This window comes from Apteryx mantelli, chromosome 2, assembly GCF_036417845.1.
Source record: "Apteryx mantelli isolate bAptMan1 chromosome 2, bAptMan1.hap1, whole genome shotgun sequence".
In the NCBI taxonomy this organism is placed as follows: Eukaryota; Metazoa; Chordata; class Aves; order Apterygiformes; family Apterygidae; genus Apteryx; species Apteryx mantelli.
Genome location: NC_089979.1, coordinates 102362466 through 102382760, shown reverse-complemented (window position 1 = coordinate 102382760; position 20295 = coordinate 102362466). Strand labels below are relative to the sequence as shown.

The following is a 20295-nucleotide window of genomic DNA, read 5'->3' as shown; positions in this document are numbered from 1 at the left end:
TGCCAAGCTCCCTCTGAATGGCAGCACAGCCCTCCCCCTCTGGGGTATCGGCCACTCCTCCCAGTTCTGTATCATCAGCAAACTGGCTGAGGGTGTACTCTGTCCCTTCATCCAGGCCACTGATGAAGAAGTTGAACAAGACTGGACCCAGTACTGACCCCTGGGGGACACCGCTAGCTACAGGCCTCCAACTAGACTGCGCCACTGATCACAACCCTCTGAGCTCTGCCATTCAGCCAGTTCTCAATCCACCTCACTGTCCACTCATCTGAACCACACTTCCTGAGCTTCTCTATGAGGATGTTATGGGATAACAGTGTCAAAAGCCTTGCTGAAGGGAGACAACATCCGCTGCTCATCCACTCCTCATCTACCCAGTCAGTCATTCCATCATAGAAGGCTATCAGGTTGGTTAAACATGATTTCCCCTTTGTGAACCCATGCTGACTACTCCTGATCACCTTCTTATGTGCCTGGAAATTGTATCCAGGATGAGCTGTTCCATCACCTTTCTAGAGATGGAGGTGAGGCTGACTGGCCTGTAGTTCCCTGGGTCCTCCTTCTTGACCTTTTTGAAGACTGGAATGACATTGGCTTTCTTCCAGTCCTCAGGCACCTCTTCTGATTGCCGTCACCTTTCAAATATGAAAGAGTGACCTTGCAACGACACCAGCCAGCTCCCTCAGCACTCGTGAGTGCATCCCATCAGGGCCCATGGACTTCTGTATGTCCAGTTTGATTAAGTGATCCCTAACCTGATCCTCCTCCACCAAGGGAAAGTTCCTTTCTCCAGACTGTCTCCCTGGTCTCCAGGGCCTGGAACTCCTGAGAGCCAGTTTTAACAGTAAAGGCTGAGGCAAAGAAGGCATTCAGTGCCTCAGCCTTTTCTGCATCTTTTGTTTCCAGGACCCCTGTCCCATTCAGCAGCAGATCCACATTTCCCTTAGTCTTCCTTTTGTTACTGATGTATTTAAAGAATCCCTTCTCTTTGTCCTTGACATCCCTTGCCAGATTAAACTCCAGATGGGCCTTGGCCTTCCTAGCCCCATCTCTTCATACTTGGACAACGTCCCTGTATTCCTCACAGGTTACCTGTCCCTGCTTCCACCTTCTATGTACTTCATTCTGTTTGAGTTTTGCTGGAGCTCCTTACTCATCCATGCAGGCTTCCTGCCACCTTTGCTTGGCTTCTTGCTTATTGGGATGGATCACTCTTGAGCTTGAGAAGGTGATCCCTGAATATTAACCAGCTTTCTTGGATCCCTCTTCCTTCTAGGACCCTATCCCATGGGATTCCTCCAAGCAGGTCCCTGAAGAGGCCAAAGTCTGCTCTCCTGAAGTCCAGGGTTGTGATCCTGCTTTTTGTCCTGCATTCTCCTCACAGAATCCTGAACTCCACCATCTCATGGTCACTGCAGTCAAGGCTGCCCCCAGCCTTCACATCTCCAAACAGCCCTTCCTTGTTCATAAGTACAAGGTCCATCAGAGCACCTCTCCTCATTAGCTCCTCTGTCACCTGTGTCACTGTCAGAAAGTTCTCATCGATGCTCTCCAGGAAGCTCCTGGATTGCTTGTGCCTTGCTGTGTTGTCCCTCCAGCTGATGTTGGGGTGGTTAAAGTCCCCCAAGAGGACTAAGGCCTGTGAACATGAGGCTTCTTCCAGCTGTCTGTAGAAGTTCTCATCTACTTCTTCCTGATCAGGTGGCCTGTAGCAAACACCCACAACAGTGTCACCCACGTTAGTCTGCCCCTTCATCCTTACCCACAAACTCTCAGCCAACCCATTGTCCACCCCAAACAGAGCTCCGTACATTCCAGCTGCTCTCTCACATAAAGCACAACTCCTCCTCCTCACCTTTCTTAAAGACCCTGTATCCTTCCATCTATCACAGCACCTCAGTCATGCAAGCTATCCCACCATGTCTCCATGGCCCCAGTAAGATAATAGCCCTGCAACTGCACACAGATCTCTAATTCTTCCTGTGTATTCCCCATGCTGCAGGCACTTCAAAGAGGCATCCAAATGTGCCAATTTCCCAGAAGGGATATGAGAGGTTTCCCCATAATACTGTCTTGTAGGCACTTCCTTGCTTACATGCAAATGCTTAAGGTGTCCTCACTTAAGCCCTGTTTGTTGATTACGTTCCCTTTTGTTCATATCACCCAAGGGCCTTTGCTTGTCAACCCTATCCATCACTCCCTCACATGGCTGCTGGTAACTCTCTCCTTCCCCTGCCATTCCTAGTTTAAAGCCCTCCTTACCAGGTTGGCCGGCCCATTGGCAAATGTGCTTTTGTCATGCTTAGCGATGTGGATCCCATCTCTCCCAAGCAGATGTCGATCTTTGAACAGAGTCCCATGGCCATAGAAACCAAAATCCTGTTGCTGACACCGGCTATGCATCCAGTTGTTGACATGCAGTTTCAGTCCACTCCTCCTCACACCCTTTCCTCTTGCTAGCAGGATTGAGGAGAAAACCACCTGGGCCCCCATATCCCTGACCATTGCCCCCAGAGCTCTGTTGTCACCTTTGATACTTTCCAAGTTGCCCTTGGCAGTATCATTGGTACCCACATGGAAGAGCAGCAGGTGGTAATAGTCAGAGGGATGGACAAGCCTCAGCAGGCTCTCCACAACATCCCGGATCTGAGCCCCCAGCAAGCAGCAACCTCTCTAGATGACAGGTCAGGTCAGCAGATGGGTGCCTCTGTCCCCCACAGCAGGGAGACAGTCACTACTACCACTCGCTGCTTCCTCCGGGTGCTCCTACGTGGCTCAGAGTCCGTTGGCCCAAACACCTTGCTTGACAGCACACCCAGCTCCTCCTCAGGAGGAGCCTTCCTTGCAGTTTCCACTTGCAGTTTCCACTTACTGCTCCACCAGACACAGACTCGGCCTGTGTCTCCACTGCCGTTGGGGACTCTTGAAGCTGTAGGGTTTCCGAGAAGATCCTGTTTCTCTCTCTCGACCTCTCAGATGCTGTGCAGCCTGCTAACTTCCTCCCATAGCTTCTTTACATGGCAACACTGCTCTTCAACAATGGCACACCTCCTGCAGTAAAGGAGATCGCCCGCCCCAACCCCTCCCTGCAGCCTGTGGCTTGCAGAGCTGCATCTGCCATCTGGAGCTTGGTCTGGGTCAAAGCCTCCAACATGATGGGGACAGTGGCTTGAACAGCCGCTGGGAGTCGTGCTCTGTGGTGTGTCACCACTGTACCCAAGGACATGTGTGCTGGTCTGAACTGAGATGAGGACCCGTTCTTTGTGCCCTTTTGTACAAACTGCTGCATCTGTTGGCTGAGCTCATATAATCCATTATAATCCATTTGGTCCTTGTTTTATTGACACCACTAGCTTTCCTGATACTAATGCCCCAATATACTATCCTAGAAAGGATTTACCAGGAAGAGCACAGCCTTTTCTATTGAGCAGGAGACACATCCTGCAGGTTCTTAGTGAGAGGACCTGGAAGCCTCAACCTCTTTCTCAAGCACCACAATAATTACATTCATAATGTAAACCTCAAAACCTAAACGTTTTGAAGTCATCAGGGACATTTCTAAAGGTCTTTCTTGTGCACCTTGTTTGAGACTTTTTTCTTTACTACTGTTTCTATTCTATATTACTTTCCAGTCCCTTTGCCACTGTTATATTCATTAATCAGCACAGCAATTTTGCTTGTTCCTTTTATCAGCTGATCACAAAGCATTTTACAGAAAGGTGAACTCTCCTTCCCATTTAATATATTGGAAGAGAGGATCTGAACCTGGAATTTAAGTCCTTCAAATCACACAGAATCACACAGAATGGTTGAGGTTGGAAGGGACCTCTGGAGATCATCTAGTCCAGCCCCCCTGCTCAAGCAGGGTCACCTAGAGCACGTTGCACAGGATCGCGTCCAGGCGGGTTTTGAAAATCTCCAGACAAGGAGACTCCACAACCTCTCTGGGCAACCTGTTCCAGTACTCTGCCACCCTCAATGGGAACAGTACCACCTATTTTCCCATTTCAGCAAAACCAAACACAAAACTAAGACCAAACAGGTATGTCCACTGGTTTAGGCTTAATAAGAGTTTGCTCTTATGCAACTCATATTTCAGGCCAAGCTTCATTTAAAAATGTTCCTTTAAACTGCTTTCACCAAACAAGTATTTACGGAGAATCATTGTCGTGGAAATAGTCATCCTTTCTTGGCCCTGTCCTTATCAATCACGTTCTTGAATCAAAGTGATCCTTGGTCAAAAAAGATAAAGGTAAAAACCATCTTCCACAGTCATCTTTTCTTTTATTTCTGGATGTGATGAGGCTATTTAGGTGAAACAAACTATTATGATTATAATAAATCCCTGTCTATATATAAATATATAGTTACTCTCTGAGGGAGTGCTAGCTTGTGCTAAATTTAATTATAAAATTATTTCCATAGACATTGCTACTCTGGATAATAATACCAAGACTGATATTAATAATTTATGTTCAAGAACTCCATTCTTAGAAAGTTCAGTTGGGAGAATAAAATAAATTCTACAATTGATCATGATTACTTTTAAAATTTGAATTGATTCCATAGCAACCTGTTTCCACAACTATCACTAGCAAAAAGGCTATATTAATTTCTAATTTGAGACGAACAGAAACATAACATAAAAATTAAGAAACCTTGGCCTTCTAGATAACAAGGAAATGTTAAAGCCCTTTTTTTTGTTTCTTTTTTTCAGTTGTTGTTCTGCAGTTGTTCTGGGCAGGGGGTTAGGGTTTTTTGTCTAAGGATTAATTGACACTGTCAAGAACTAGACCTCCACTTTAACCCTGAAGAAACACTCTAGTGCTTTGTAAGTCACTATTTCAAAATTATCAGAAAAATTAAAGAGAACTTCCTGGATTAATGTTCTTAGCTCCATAGCTCAGGAGGCCAAGAGGAGCTACTCTCTAAAACTAGCCATTTTGGGCTATGGTTTAGCAACATAACACTGTCTTAAGACTAGAAAACACATACATTTTGCACCATAAGTGCTATAATGAATAGCTTCCTATTAGAGTGTTTACAGTACAGTAGTACATTACAGTTCTCTTTTAGGATGTGTTTAAGTTGAAGGGAAGGAGAAATCAAGCTCCAACATTGCATTTTCTTTTTATTTTAATCCTCAATTACCTTGCTTCAAACTCCTGCAAACATCTGATATTAAAAAATAAGAATAGGGAGGGATAGACAGGTACAGGGGAGGAATAATAATTATAATGGTGTCGAGCGAGTGAAGAGTTAACAGGACTGAGAAAGTCTGCCAACTGATATGCTCAAGGCTGCAGACTAGAAGAGTTAACAGGATTAAAGAACTCTGCCACCTGACAAGGCCAAGGAATCTGCATGGACCTGCAGGGAGGGGAGAAACGATACGGAGGTGTTGTGGTCTTGCCTCGCCAGCAGGGTCCTTCCAAGCAGACGAACAGTCCTGTTGTAATGAAACTCACAGAGGTCAGCAAAAACAGCGTTTGCCCAGAGCCCCAGCCATATAAAAAGAGACTTGGCAGCTAGGAGAGTTTGAGCAGGGACGGGAACGTGACCTGACCATCCTCTCCAGCTGGACTGTGAGTATCCCCCACCTCCCCTTTTCCTGGGACGCTGGGTTAAGGTAACTCCTCGAGGTCGAGAGTCCTCTCACTAAGAGAGTGAACAAGAAAGCTTTCAAGTAGGGATAAGCAGTCCTTCCAATTACTAGCGCAGTAACTGATGGTTTCGGGTTATCTTTTCTAAATCAGTAATCGCATTATTTTGGGCTATCCTTTCTGAATCAGTAATCAATGATTTTGGGCTATCCTTTTTCAGGCTATCCTCTCTAAATTAGTAATCGCATTATTTCAATGGATGTTACTAATCTAAGAGCTTGCATGAAGAAGTAAACATATATTTTTTATTACATTACTGTTTCAGTCGTTACTATCAAACCTTCGTAGCGTGACAAATGGCAAAACAAAGTCCAGTCCCTCAGGAAATGCACATAGCAAAGGTGTTATTTAGGATGGGACATTGATAAGATTATAATGATTATAATGGAATTGATCATAAGTGGAAAATTTGAATTCTTCAGAGTTACAGGAGAGAAAATTGTAAAACTGCAATCCATCAAAGCCACACTGTAACTACAGAATGCCACAATACCCCTAGGACAGAGTAAAACATAAAAAAACCCCTCAAGCATAATACATGCACAGAAAGTTCAAGCAGTTTTGATAAAGCTAGTGGGTTTCTTTAGTGAACTTTTTTTTTTAAAAAAAAGCTAAGCATTAATGAATGCTGTTTACCATTTCTATTTAATTTACCGAATTTACCACTTGCAAATCTAACACACACATTGCATGGCACAAAAACACAAATCATAAAACACAATCAAAAAGTATAGCCAGACTGGCTTGGGTAGTTCTGTGAGCAGCAGACCAATAGAAAATTCACTGGTTTTCTACGGACCTGAGTTTTATGGTTGATTATGAGCTACAGCTGAAGTTCTCCCCTTGGCTTATGCATTCTCCTTTCTCATTTTCATGACCAAAACATACCTGTTAGAGTAAGACAGGAAAATTAATTTAAAATTAGATAGAATGATACCAAAACTATCTAAAATTATGACTAACTGCAATAATCATCTAAGGCATACTTGCTAATTTCCAAAATACTCTGACCAAACTCTAAAAACAGTAAAACCAATACAGTAGGTGCCCATACCTTAATTAGTTCATAGATTATTACAGATCTGCAGGTAATCCAATGTAATTTCATCCAGGCTTCTCAGATATGTGTGAACAGTTTCCATGACACTGGACCTCCTCTTTACACTGTACAGGCATAATGACCTGAAGATCATTCAACCACCCTGTAAGCATCAAGGGGATACTAATGCTTTATCCAATTCTAAAAATATTTAGCAAAAATGATGAGAGAAGTGTGCCTTTTAATGACAAAGATAGGGCCTAGAACATTGCTTATATGAAAAAAACAGGTGAAAGATTTTGCATCAGCGTGACTTGAGCAAAGTGAGCCCATTTTGAGAAGAAATGTATTGCAAGTGTTCAGCTGTGGAAAGTTTGACTAGGATGCTCAAGGACAGAAAACCATCAATAATAAACCACTAAAAAGGACTTTCAAAAATCACTATCAGTCCTTCAAATCATGTTCAGCACATGCAATGAAAGTTTCAGCACTGCAGCTTAGATGTGTGCCATGAGAAAGGGACCAAATGGCACAGCAGAGAGCAGCTCCTCAACATGAAAATAAAGCAGGTGAATTTTGAACTTGACAAAAATAAAGAGTGAGAGTATCAAACAATTCAGTTATCTACTGGTTTTCAAGGAAAAGACTAGAAAGAATCTGAGAATAAACTATGAAAGAGAGTTTTACAGGTTTTCACATCTAACACTGTCAGGTTGGTCAGGCACCAAGGCTGAAGTCTTCACCTATCGCCTAAGAATACGCAAACTATTCTGGTGAGATAAGTGTCAGGATAGCATTGTACATAAAAGGAACTGAATCTTTAATATCCAGGTCCCAGGAAATCAAAATTCTCTCAAGAATACATTGAGAATAGAAATAACCATAGACCAAGCATGACTGAAAATAAATAAGACATCCTATGAGCAGTTGCGGTTCATGTGGGCAACCAGCAAGGGAAAACAAAAAGGTGAAGGTAAATTACTGACTGGGCATTGAGAAAAGTAATGATCTCTACCTTCTTCATCTTAGTCTAAAGTAGTTTATAGCTCAATTAGCTGCCTCTGGGAATGTGAGAAATGTAGGTTTAACTTCCTCAGGTCGAAGAGGTATCTGAACTTAGGTTTCTCGTTTCCTGTTAATGTGCTAGCTCCTGGGAATTGCAAGAAAATACGTATGAACACCATCACCTTGTTCTTCCTTTCCTTTGCTTTGCAATTTTATTGTTGTTTTTCAAAGAAGCCATGTATGTATTCCGAAAGGGACTGAGTCCGTAACACCTTTTTTCTTTGCATTTGTTTTGTGTCTTCCTACCAAAGTAAACACCTGCTACAACTTTTGTGGAGGAATGCTTAATTTTGGAGTCCTGATTTAGGTGGGAGACTGCGCTGTGCTGCTCAGACTAGGAGCAGATTCCACCTTAGGCACCCAGGGAATTTTTGAGAACATCACAGAGGTGTCTGCAAGATCAGTAGGATTTGAGGACAGGTCGATAGGTGCTGGATTATAGTTTTGCATCTCGGCTTCTCAACTCTTCCTCAGTAATTCTTTACCATCAATATCCTTTATTGAATCTATTCCTTGATCTTCAGTGTTTCAAGATATTTTTGAGAAAGTTAGTCTTACAACTGGTTCTTTAAACTAATCTTATTAGAAAAATTTCAACACCAATGGTGTTACCTATGTGATGTCTAAGACTTACTCTGGATTTCTGACTGGGTTTCCATACTGTTTCACCTTGAGAACAAGTAGTACTACAGCTTCCTGTTAGGGTAGACTATGTGGCAGGCCATATTCTGAAAAATATAAAGCTAAATTCATACTTAGAATAGTGTAAGAGACAGCCTAAAAAAACAGAATATACCCTGCTCTCAAATAAATGCTTGAATTACGGAGAAGAAAACAAAAACTCTATTCAACATGGAACATTAATATGCTAGTATTGAAACGCCTACATGAAGGAAAAAGACAAAAAGGCAACTCTCCAACAGAGTTATCTCAGGTGGCACTAAATGCTTTTAGAGAGGTGTAAATCTCACTTTTTTCGTTCTCTAGTCTCCCTGGAATTTACCACTAGAACCTTAGGCAGACCTTGATTGAAAGGGAGTTTATTATGTGCTTCAGATTAAAAAGGAAAATTTATGCCTGCCTTAACCAGTCATGTATGGTGCGAGGCTTTTGATTTTGATCTGATGATCACTTACACATTTGTATATTAGGAGTACCTGCCAGTTCCATTTAAGTCACTGGAATTATGCTCTGACTAAGTCAGTATAATTGAAGAGCTCATTATTAGTCATAAATACAGAAAACAAGGCAAGAGGAAAACAGGCAGATACTGAACACTGGAAAACAGCTGAGCACGAAGAAGTCCAAATTCTTGATCCTCTGGAGAGAATCTAACCCTTGTACAGGGTCACAGCTCCTCACATGTTTACACCTTAATAAATTGGGGGTAAGTTGGGCACAAGAAAATAAGAGAGTCTTTTTATTTAGTGTCCTATGAGAGTAGCTAAAGGTTGACTGGGGTATTTTAAGGGACAGAATGAGGATTTTCCCTTCTGTAATACCGCACATTTTCATTGTGATCCTGAGGGTAAGGTTTACACCTTAAAAGCATACAAATAAGGGAGAAATTTCTGTAGGCTCTGAAAGAGCTACGCCTGAGTAATAGAAGGAGCAGACTAACTTTTTTTCCTGTTGCCTCTTTTTATTGTGACCTTGGGGTCACCACAATTCTTCCTCTAATAATAGAAAATTCAGCTGTAAACAGATAGTGTTGTTTCATCTTTTTGGTCCTTCTGGGCATACCATAATGATAACATGGTGAATGTTTATCTCAGCTAGTCTTTATCTCATTGTTTTAGTGGTAAAGTACACTTGACTTATTGGATTCTATACTTTCCATTAAAACTTATTTTATTGTTATCTGCTTTATCTGAGCGACTAGAGCTAGAAAAGGACACATGCTTTTCATTAGAGAACTTTCAATAAAATAATTAATAAACAGTAAATTGCAAGCAATAACCATATTTCTCAAAGTATCTACAATAAAATCATTCTGCAGCTATTTGTAATGAGCTAAATACTTCGTAGAGGAGAAATAAAAAGGGAGTTAATTTTATTAAGTGCTTCGTTTTCCATCTTGGTGACACATTTTCATCTCAGTAAGTTGAATGTCCAAAAAGGCATGAGGACCAGAGTCTTGCCTTTGTAGCTCAGGAAGTAAAATCCTGGACAGATCCAGACTGGTGATCAATAAATGGAAGTTTTGTCTAAAATATGAGACATTCCAGCTTCAAACATTTTCCACGTTCAAAGAGTAGAGGGAAACAACGGTCACAGAGACTTCACTGAAGCTCTCTGCTTCAGGGCCATTGTTTTCAAACAAAGTTAGAGCTTCACTGGGCCAACATAATTTAGGTCACTGACATTAGCTCTCGATACAAGCAACAGATTCCTTGTGTTGCACCCACTTCTTTCCAGCCCACCCATGTTTCAATATGCTTGTATTTATTTGCATGCCATGTGTTTTGGGCAATGACGAGTTCCCCTGCAAAGAAGGGGATTCTTTTTTACTTTCTCTATGCCTTTATACCGCAAAGTTCACTTTTTTTGGCCTATATGCTCATCAGCTTTTGAGTCACACACAGTTAAAAAAGGAGTGAAGTCCTGAGGGCAGGACGTGAAAAGCTCTGCAGTAGCAAGTAACAGAGTTTGAAATGTGTCTCTGCTGTTCTCACTCACCTGAGTATGCATGTCAGCTCTCTTCTGACCAACAACTCAGGGACTGAAATAATGACACTGCTCATTCTGCATGCTATCACTACAACAGAGTGGGAAAAGAAGTGACTTTGTTTACTTCTGTGTGCTTTGCATCCTGCTTTAAGTTTCTCTTACTTCCTTCCATTCATGAGCAGTCATATACTAGCCCAGGGTAAACACCAAAAGGTATATTTATTCTTTATAATATTATTGTCAGCAGCTACTCTTCTAGCAGTTGTCACAAAGCAAACTTCAGAAGAAAGATCCCCTAGGCCTTGAACAATACATATTTAACTATCCTCTCATTCGCACACATTAAAAGACGTGACATTGCACCTTATCCTTAATCACAGTTCACTGAGCTATAACTCAGAGGGAAATATTCTGGCTAAAATCACCTAAAAGCATATGAAGAACTACAGCAGAAGAGAAACTGTGGCCTTATCTATGCATAGGTACTACAGGCTATTTTTATTCTTGTATCTCAAGCTTATAGTTTAGGCATCATTTTTATTTCTCTTATCCTTTATAAAGTCCTTCTACTCATAGTCAGGAAAGCAATTGCTCTAAATGGCAGGTCATATATTAGACAGCATATTAGAAAATCCTTTAGAAACACCACCAAGCATTCTTTCACTAAAAGCTTTACAAATGTTTCTCCTTTTCCCATTTTCATGTAAATGCACAGGAAACAAGATAAGACACAGCTCTATGGGTTTGTAATAGTTTTCTAAGCAGACTATTGCTAAGTGCTTTCTTAGATATTTAATATGTTAATCATTTTAGAGAGAGGTCTTTCAGATTCCCACTTGTAGACTACTCCTCCAGGTGAGATCATGGAGACTGTGTTGTTTTGATCTTCAAATCCCATCTCCAACCTCATTTTCTGCAGCCTCACAACATAATTAGTAATGATTATATGCCTCTCCTACTGTTAAGCATTCTGTAAGGTAGTGCATGTCTCTTTGCCATTCCTTCAGCTTATGATGTGATTTTTTTTTCCACTGCCAATCAAACATATCTCACTTAAATATCATTTCATAATATAGATTCCCAAATTAAATGAATAAAATTTGTCAATATTTTCAAATCCTTTAATCTGATTAGCACTTTAACCATATGTTCTTATTAGTTTGCATTTACTCCCTATGCTATAGATTTACAAAACAGATTTACAAGTCTGGCCCACTCATCCGTGTATTTCTAATATACAGTGAAGATTAACAATTCAGGGAATATATTTCTATCCCTAAATTTCTACATATTATGATAATTAACATCTGGTGCTATACAGCTACTGATGATCATAATATATGCTATTTTTAGCTGAAAATACCACACCTGAAATCTGATGGTCTTGTCATAGAGCAGAGTGACAGGACCTCACATCAGTGAGATCCCCAAAGAATATCAAAAGACTTTTAAACTTAAAAAATGCCAGATTTTATCAGAATATGAACTAGAATATTTAACTTCTTAAGCAGGGAAAGTCCAAAGGGACTAGGAAAGACAGAATAGACAGAAAAGGTGGCTACAGAGCTCCTTTTTTCACCATCCTTGAAGACAGGTCATTGCTCCCACTCTTGGTTTTGGTAACCTCAAATATTTTCTGAGAGGCAGTGAGCTCTGCTCTGTCCCCGCAGCCCCTAGGACGTTGCTGCCATCAGTACTGTGGTCCGCTGTGTCCTGCCCTTCATTGCATTCCCCGGCTCCACACTTGGCCCACAGGCTCTCTGCTTGCCAAGAAAGAAGCAATCTCTCCCTTTCCTGCCACACAGGTCTTCTCAACTCCTTCATTCTATTTAATCAAAATATAAAAACGAAAAACAACCCAGTGAAACATAGCAGACCACCACAAAGAGGAACCTGTGGGCCCCCAATATGTGGCTCAGGGTGAAGGTGTGCTGCTCAGGGTTAAAGTAACCAGGCAGTCACTGTACCAGGTACTCCCTGTGGTGCTGGGGCCTTTCTAAGGAGCTCGTTTTCAGAGCACCCGTACAAAGACAGCTTGCATAGGCATGCCTGAGTTAGCTTTGGATTTGTACCATGCCAACACAGTTATGCTGTTTTCCCTTCCCATCAAGACATTAGCTGCCACAGCATGTAGGTGATTACTCCATGTTTAGCACCTTTTGCTGTTGCACACGCATATAATAGTGTTTCCTGACAGGCTGCACACTTCTTTCCTTGGGCCACATCTTCACCACCAGGCACCTGATCTACTCACTTCTCCATCAACATCAGCGGATGGATAAATGTCTTTTTGCAAGCATATGAAGTCACACCTCAGATAATGCACAGCTCTTTAAAAATAAGTCATACGGAGGCACTGGAACTTCATTTAGCTGCACAAAGCCAGAGGTTAAGCTGAGGGATCAGAGGGGAGGTCTTGGGAGGAAAAGGAGTAGGGTTGGCGAAAGCCAAGAGAGGAATCCTATTGGGAAAGAGGGAACCAATGGATAAACTTCTGGTATTATCTGCACATTTTTATAGCTTGCATGACAGCTGAACTTCATAAACAGAAAGCTGTTTTGTTTTTGTATGAGACACAAAAATATAGTAACTTAAAGCTGGCTTGGTTACATTTCCTCAGGCTTCAGCTGCAGCAGTGCTGCACTCAAGGCACCTCAAATAGGCAGGTAAATCTTTCTTTTCAGAGGCTCCTGGATAGGAACTTTTACAAAAATTCCTTTAGTACAGCAAAGCTGCTGCACCGGAGAGAAAGCTAATGAACAAGTCACCTCTGCAGAGGTGTGGCACTCCTAGGGCATTTCTTTTGAGGGACTCAGGTGAAAAAGCAGAACTGTGTGTGACAAAGTGAGAACTCCAGGGGAAGCTGCAGGCAGAGAGCTAGGAGGGGGCTGCATCACAGGAACAGAACAAGGATACCTCTGCTGACCTACCTGCAAAAGAGAGCGTCCTTTGCACCATTACTGTTTCAGAAATGTTGGGTTTTGTCTGTTATGTAAACAGGCATAATTTCTTGTGAAAGAACAGACTTAATCCAGCGGTCATTTAAATGGCTATGAAGGTGGCCAGAGCTTGCCAGGGGGACAGTTATACACTAAATAGAGGCAGCCCAGCACAAATACTACATCTTAGTACACATGATCTCAGGGGTTACCTTTTAGGGTCTGACAATAATCCTGATTTCTTACAGTGGACTGTTCCTCATGCCCAGCTCTGAAAGGCCTCAACTTTTCTGCATGCTGCGGTCACTTCATTATATTTTATATGGATGGATGAATAGATGGAGCTATCCATTCTTTATATGACTCCAGGACAAACTGAAATATTAATCTTAAGAGTAAGCACATCTGTTCTCATTAATCTTAGCTGGTCTTCTATTCATTTATCAAAAAGAATTAAGATAATCATCAGCAGTCATTAACTCATTTTACTACTAAAAATCCAATCTGTTCAACAAGGATTAAGCCATAACAATTAATTTGATAATCTATGATCCTTCTTTTCCCTCCCTGGAAGTATTAGTATCATTACTACTTTTGAAGGTTATTTTCACTATTTTTGGAGTCAGCATTTTACTATAGAATATTAATTTCTCATGTTTGAAACAAATGTGACCATATCTGATAATACAGTAAGACTCAAGGCTGAGGATTCCTGTGTGTAGTGCTCTTAGCATATTTTGTGACGGGAAAGTAGTGTCATCTGTCAAAGGATAACATACAGAATTGTAACTACCAACCACACAAACCTTAGGCACAGCCATCAATATTATCTCTGTGGCACTGTGAATGCCTGAACACCATTTTCTTAATTAAAACCAAAGCAAAAAGGAGACAGATGCTGATAAATCAGACCTTCTGCACACTTAGCTACTCAAGAAGAAAATGCCTGAGGCCCTTTTAAGCAACCTTTTCTCTCTAACTGGGCTATCTTGGTCAACGTTGGATTCCTATAACAATACGGAGCATAAGTCCACTGCAGCGGCTCTTGCTGATATATGCAAATATTCTGCTGCTCCCCAAGCTAACACCCTGCTCCAATGGCAAGAAGACATGGACATGGGCAGAATTCATATGATTCCTGTAAGAATGGGCCTTCACGGTTTAATGCTTCTTTACCAGAGCAGTGCAAGTCAGTGTAAATGCAAAGGTGTTGCATGCAACATGGCATCATTCACAGAATCACAGAATCACAGAATGGTTGAGGTTGGAAGGGACCTCTGGAGATCATCTAGTCCAACCCCACTGCTCAAGCAGGGTCACCTACAGCATGTTGTACAGGATCGTGTCCAGGTAGGTTTTGAATATCTCCAGAGAAGGAGACTCCACAATCTCTCTGGGCAACCTCTTCCAGTGCTCTGTCACCCTCACAGTGAAAAAGTTTTTCCTCATGTTCAGATGGAACTTCTTGTGTTTCAGTTTGTGCCTGTTGCCTCGCGTCCTGTCACTGGGCACCACTGAAAAGAGTCTGGTCCCATCCTCTCGACACCCTCCCTTCAGATACTTGTACACATTGATAAGATCCCCTCTCAGCCTTCTCTTCTCCAGGCTAAACAGGCCCAGCTCTCTCAGTCTTTCCTCATAAGAGAGATGCTCCAGTCCCCTAATCATCTTTGTAGCCCTTCGCTGGACTTGCTCCAGTAGTGCCACATCCCTCTTGTACTGGGGAGCCCAGCACTGGATGCAGTACTCCAGGTGTGGCCTCACCAGGGCTGAGTAGAGGGGGAGGATCACCTCCCTCGACCTGCTGGCAACACTCTTCCTGATGCACCCCAGGATACCATTGGCCTTCTTGGCCACAAGGGCACATTGCTGCCTCATGCTTAACTTGGTGTCCACCAGCACTCCCAGGTCCTTCTCCGCAGAGCTGCTTTCCAGCAGGTCAACCCCCAACCTGTACTGGTGCATGGGGTTAATCCTCCCCAGGTGCAGGACCCTGCACTTGCCTTTGTTGAACTTCATGAGGTTCCTCTCCACCCACCTCTCCAGCCTGTCCAGGTCTCTCTGAATGGCAGCACAGCCCTCCCCTCTGGTGTATTGGCCACTCCTCCCAGTTTTGTATCGTCAGCAAACTTGCTGAGGGTGCACTCTGTCCCTTCATCCAGGTCACTGATGAAGAAGTTGAACAAGACTGGACCCAGTACTGACCCCTGGGGGACACCGCTAGCTACAGGCCTCTAACTAGACTGCGCCGCTGATCACAACCCTCTGAGCTCTGCCATTCAGCCAGTTCTCAATCCACCTCACTGTCCACTCATCTGAACCACACTTCCTGAGCTTCTCTATGAGGATGTTATGGGAGACAGTGTCAAAAGCCTTGCTGAAGTCAAGGAACACAACATCCACTGCTTATCCACTCCTCATCTACCCAGTCAGTCATTCCATCATAGAAGGCTATCAGGTTGGTTAAACATGATTTCCCCTTTGTGAACCCATGCTGACTACTCCTGATCACCTTCTTATGTGCCTGGAAATCGTATCCAGGATGAGCTGTTCCATCACCTTTCTAGAAATGGAGGTGAGGCTGACTGGCGTGTAGTTCCCTGGGTCCTCCTCCTTGCCCTTTTTGAAGACTGGGGTGACACTGGCTTTCTTCCAGTCTTCAGGCACCTCTCCTGTTCTCCATGACCTTTCAAAGATGATGGAGAGTGGCTTAGTAATAATGTCCGCCAGCTCCCTCAGCACTCGTGGGTGCATCCCGTCAGGGCCCATGGATTTGTGGGTGTCAAGTTTGCTTAAATGATCTCTAACCCGATCCTCCTCCACCAAGGGAAAGTCTTCCTTTCTCCAGACTTTCTGTCTTGCCTCCAGGGTCTGGGGTTCCTGAGGGCTGGCCTGAGCAGTAAAGACTGAAGCAAAGAAGGCATTCAGGAACTCTGCCTTCTCTGCATCCTTCGTCACCAGGCCACCCACCCCGTTCAGCAAAGGCCCCACATTTTCCCTAGTCTTCCTCTTGCTACTGATGTATTTGAAGAAGCCCTTCTTGCTGTCCTTGACATCTCTTGCCAGATTTAATTCCAAACGGGACTTAGCCTTCCTTGTCGCATCCCTGCATACTCTGACAACGTTCCTATATTCCTCCCAAGTGGCCTGTCCCCCTTTCCACTTTCTGTATACTTCCTCATTGTTCACACCCACAGCAATACATGGACTACAATATAATATTTCAAAAGAAAGGTATTATCTTTGACAGCTATATGCCAGGCAAATGAAGATAGAATACATGTACACTCATATGACCCTCCAACATATTCTATTGGAAGTCACAAATCTTACTTTCTGCCTCATGCTCCTTCTCACCTCCAGTGTGCTAACACTTTCCATTGGGGATAGAAAGGAACATATGAGTAGCTTATGAAGATGTGGAGATGAGGAGCAGTTACTTTATCTAGGTTGCACTGTTTACATGAAAGCCTAAATTCTGCGACCAAATACAGAGGAAGTCACTTATTAGCACCATGATATTTCAAAAAAACCCAGCAGCAAGTCACACTGCTGAGAAAGCTAGTAACACCATTTAGCTTGGGGGAGAAGAAAAAAGGAGGCTGGACACAGCTCAGGAAACTTAAATTCTATTTACCTGATTGACTGTCCATGGATTTTTCATAGGATCTGTCAAGAAGAGTTTTGTCCTCTTCCTAGAGATCTGGAAGTAACTGGAAGGAATGATATAGACATGGTTAGGCCATATCTAAAAAAGGACTTTTTCTTCCTCCCCAATCTCAAAAAAATTTGACTTCTTCACAGAAAATTTTCAGAATGATAGTTTACCCTGCACTGTATAGGAGACATAGCTAGACACGGTAAATAATTAGCTTCCTACAAGATGGGATTAAACATAAGTCTGAATTTCCTGCAGGTAAACCTTTAAAACCAGAGTACTTAAAGCACTCCAATCACCTATTAAATTAGGATAAAAAAAATTTCCTACTACTTAATAAGTAAATTCAAAAAGAACTGGTAATCGAAACAAAGCTTGGAGTAGCATAGCTGCTTATTGTGGGGCGGCTTCCTGCATATGCAAACATTTTCAAGGATTATCACTCATGCTCCATTGAAAGAAAAAGGAGTATTTTTTTTCCTAAATATATAAATCAATGCCTTGCTCATGAACTGCTGGTTGAATGGCAGTGTTCAAGAGAATGAACAGAGCAAGCAGATCTGGGGAAGAACTTCCCACAGCTTTTTCACCACTCCACACTACTGCCTGTCAGCTTTCGTTAACTGCCAGGCACCAAAGACCTTTCAGTCTTTAATTATTTGGAGGCAGGGCCTCAAGTATCATCTAGAGATATATCAAGTATAATAAATGTTGTGAGTTTGGGGGAAACTATTGTTGAAATATTAAAGAATGTCAGCACTTTTGTCATCAGCAATGCTTAGAGACAGTAGCACACTGCTTCGGCTGTCAGCTAGATACATACATCCTTAGAGTGTCTTGAACGCTAAATTAGGAGATATTTATAAGGTTTTCAACTTCAGAGGTGTACTCTGTTGTTCAGCCATAACTCTTCTGCCTGGGAAGCACTTCTGTTAGCTCCTGTCTGATTCAGACAGACCATAAGCAAAATACAGTCATCAAAAATCCCTAACTTTGAGGAAGATTTAAATTGAATTCAGACCTATACGCGGAGTCTGTTTCCTAAACTGACCCAAATTCTTGTCTGAAATTTTACATAACTTGTAATGTTCTACTTTGAATTCAAATATGAGTTTTGCACCTCACTCTACACTCTATTGAATGAACTGATTTGAGAGGACAAATCTATACTGCACCTTGAGGTACTAAACTGCTTGTAACTTACCCATTGCTTCACAGAAAGCCCCCTATTTTTCACCAATGACATTTCAAAATTTCACCAAAAGCACTGGGTATTCCAGGGGACAATCTCCCATCCTATTGGACTGTGAAATATTTGCCCAAACAGCTGTTCTGGATTCCTAACTGGAAAAACTTCTCCTTAATATTTCACAATGTTCAATTATATCTGAATAGCAAAACAAGTGCAGATTGTCAAGTGACGTCAGGAGTTCTATTTTAGACACTTTTTCTCAATCAGTCTTATTTTGCAATAGCTGTTGATTGACTTTTAACCAAAAAAATGACTGGTTAGTGTATTTGGTAAAGCATGCAACTTGCTTTTTTTCCTCTCCAAAATCAGTTGGTTTCTGCACTTCTAAGATGTGTCCACTTGTTCCTGCCCACACAAATAGCTCACAAAATTCTTGTGAGCTGTAATATTTCTTTAAAGAAATAAAAGGTCTACTTAAACTGTTAACTTTTATGTTTCATCAAGAGTTACAGCAAACATAAAAGTTAAAAGTACTTTATGTTATCCCTAGAGTTTCAGTGGGACAAATTAGTTTTTATATAATTAAATTTAATACGACAAAATGAAGCTTGTCAATCCACATTACCACAATGAATTTTGTTAATAGCGGCTCTCCAAATGAGGAACATACCACACCATAAAAACAAAAAATAAAATTTTCTTACAGCTGTAATGGTGGTAATAGCTTATGTTTTAGATCTCTTTGTGAAAGAGGATAGTAAAATTGGACAGCTCGTCCAATCTCAAAAGACACAGCATTTATGCTTTTTATTGATTTAAGGTTTAAATACAATAAAATGAAAGAAGTGTACTAAAAATTAATATAAGATAATGAAAACAGGAGCCAACACATTAATTATGACTAAATCCAAGAGACAAGTTGGACTTCTTAGAAATGATAGTGTTGAGTTACGTTATTAGGAAAGCAAAAGGTATAAAGCTGCTATGCAAGTCCTAACAGAGGGAGATAGATGGTGTAAGAAAATTGGTAAGTTTTATTTCACAGGTTTTTTTTACCCGTAGTGACCTTATGAATTAGGGTGTTGGAGCAGGCAATGCTTTCAGCCTCTGGAAACCCGTAAGATAGAGTTCTTGCCCTAAGAAAAACTTATTTCTTCATTACATTTCAGGGTCTCTATGCTCCCTACCAGTGCTGTGCAGTCCTGCAAGAACTTCTGGTGAAATTCCACACTCCAGCAACCTCGAGCGGCTTCGTCATTTATCTCAGGGAGGCTGAGATTATACTGCCTGTCTTCAGTTTGAGGTTGCCCACAGCTCAGAACACCAAGCTATGCTATTCCATACTCCTCTGCAAATAAATGAGATGGTCAGAAAGGGGAGCTGTTTTGATACATTAAAGTCTGACTGGGCTTTGGCTTATAACAGTTCTAGATGAGGCAAACAGAATGCCCTGTTGACACCACAATTACCTGTAAGGAAATGAAAAAATGGAATAAATGGGCTGAAAGATAAGGAAAACTTTGGTCTATTCTAACATGAAGAGGTTTGAGTAATTTCATAATCTCCGCTCTCCAGGTACAGTTGAGATATATTCTATCACTTGCCCCAGGGAGGTTTCTGAATTTATTGATCAGCAAACCTAATGCAACCTTTCTTAATGATCCCATGGCCTTTCAGGCTGAGATTGACTTACCTTGTAGCATTTTCCTTTCCTGGTCAGATCTGTGACAAAGATAAGAACAACAATATTCTGAGTTATACATAACAATGTCAGTGATGGTTAGACTCCAGTATGCTCTTCCTCATATCCAAGGCAGTTCTCAGAGTCAAAAGATATCTCTGCAGACTTTCCTATTAATAGGGATAACAGGTCAAAACAAAGATGAATTTCTAGGCTCTGCAGATATCTGATATGCACACAATCTTCTTTGCTAAATAATGAGATCTTCAGGTCCATGCAAGAGCAGTTATCTTGCACTGAATTCTTTGGTAGCAAAGTCATTTGCAACTGGTTTGACTTTGAAGTTGTGTGCTGAATCCCTTCAGAAGGATAAGATACTTATTCAAAA

At 41.8% G+C, this 20295-nt stretch overlaps 1 long non-coding RNA gene across 1 annotated transcript; it reads right to left on the bottom strand.

Moving 5' to 3' along the window:
* Positions 1–6526: 6526 nt before the first annotated feature.
* Positions 6527–19484, bottom strand: LOC106492864 (uncharacterized). Its single transcript, XR_001294060.1, has 3 exons — positions 19414–19484; positions 17014–17089; positions 6527–6551 (listed from the first exon to the last, which is right to left on the bottom strand). It is a non-coding gene; the product is annotated as an uncharacterized lncRNA (long non-coding RNA).
* Positions 19485–20295: the final 811 nt, after the last annotated feature.